The sequence below is a fragment of the Varanus komodoensis genome, unplaced genomic scaffold (assembly GCF_004798865.1).
Source record: "Varanus komodoensis strain SLA01 unplaced genomic scaffold, ASM479886v1 scaffold198, whole genome shotgun sequence".
In the NCBI taxonomy this organism is placed as follows: domain Eukaryota; kingdom Metazoa; phylum Chordata; class Lepidosauria; order Squamata; family Varanidae; genus Varanus; species Varanus komodoensis.
The window spans coordinates 94,302-96,121 of NW_025335565.1; positions in this window are offsets into that span (position 1 = coordinate 94,302).

A 1,820-nucleotide genomic window follows, 5' to 3' on the forward strand; every position below is an offset into this window, starting at 1 on the left:
ACGACGAAGGACAGGGTGAGCCTCTAGCCCTGTGTCCTTTTCTTAAAAGGAGTGCAATACCCATTTTCCATTATCAAAAGAAAAAAAAATACTGACTTGAGGATTCTGCTCTCCGGACCATTCTCAGCAGGTCACAGAATTTCAAGGCCTTGGTGTTCTTCCAGGAATGGAATACAGGCCAGCTGAGATACAGGTCAAGATCTGCCCCTAAATAGGTGGTCTTGGTAGTGGAACCAGCCCTCCTGAGGGATTCCCCCCTGCAGCCTGAAGAGCAAAACTCTAAGTGAGCTCGATGCGACCTTCCACCTGTTGCAATTTCATGATATCCTTCATGTGGTGGGAAAGCCCAGAATTCTACAGGTGCACTTGGGGAAGGGCTCAAACCCAGCTTTCAGGCGAATGCTTCCGCTCCAATCTGGGAAACCAATTCTGAAACCTTCCAGGACTTAATGGCAACTATCGAGGCAAGTAGCAAAGGCCGCACATGACAACAGCAGAGTGTTAGGGGGAACAGAGCATGGGGGATATTTATGAATGGAGCAGAAGCATGTCCTTCCTTCCTTTAAAGGGAAATCGTGTTTAATAGTGCATTTGGCTCTGCGAAGGTTGGGGATATGCTGGGAATGCGCCCTGGAAGCAAGCGTGGCGTAATGCGCATTGGGGAAAGGTGTCATGGCTTCACGGAGTTGCTGATGGCACCTGAGCCTGCAGAAAGGGCCTTCGGGTTGCGGTGGACAACTCCGTGCAGAGGCTGGCTCAGTGAGCTGCTGCGGAGGAGGAGGAGGAGGAGGAGGAGGCAAACTCCAGGCTAGGCTGGGCACCGTTCGCAATGGAGCAGAATCTTACTGCCAGCATCTTCCTTTCCTCACACAAATCCTTGGTGTGGCTGCACTTGGAATACCGTGCTCCGTTCTGGTTGCCTTACCTGAAAGAGGACATTGCTGAGTTGGAAAAAGCACAGAGAAGGGCAACAAGAACGATCCGGGGCTGGGGCAGCTCCCCTGTGAGTTGCTGTGAGGACAACAGGGACTGCTCAGCTTAGAAGAAAGGTGGGTCAGGGGAGAGATGATAGAGCTGAATAAAATAATGCATGGTGAGGCCAGAGATGACTTGACAGCACGTAACAACCAAAACAATAAACATGGGGAAAGGGACAAACTGCCAGCTTCTTCTGGCTTTCTGGGGCAAGCGCTGTGCCATGATCTCCTCCTCACCAGGAGGCCCACTCCTCTCTCTCCTTTGTGGAGTCACCTGCCACAAGCTGCTGGGTCAGGAAAGCCCCCAACCCTGTTGACTTGTCCACCGATTCCAGGGGAGCTCTCAGACCTGCGCCCACCATAGCTTAGTTCTGCTCACTGCGAGTGCCAGGCCAGCTGTTCTAATTCTGAGCACCCTGCCCATGTTCTCCAGGAAGTGGTCGTCCTTGAAGGGACTCCCTTCCATGGATTCGCCAAATCCCACTTTCAAAGCCACCGAGAGCCAGTGTGGTGTGGCAGAGAGAGTGTGGGGCTAAGGACCTGGGACATCCATCTCCTGTTCTGCGCTCAGCCACAAAGCTCCGTGGGTAACACCGTGCCAAAGCATTGTACAGTTTGACTCTGCAACACGCATGGCAAATCTCTTCACGGAAGGGTTCCATCGCTAGGGCAGCAACGCCAAGAAACCTCCCTCCCTCGCATCCATCCAGGGTCCTCAGCAGGCCTGGCCTTTGGCTCTGGCCTTCAGTGACCACCAGAAGACAAACTCACTGCTTTATGTTTGGGTTCCGTGTGTAGCATTTGCAATCAGTAGCGCCAAGGAAGACAAAACACTCCAAAAAG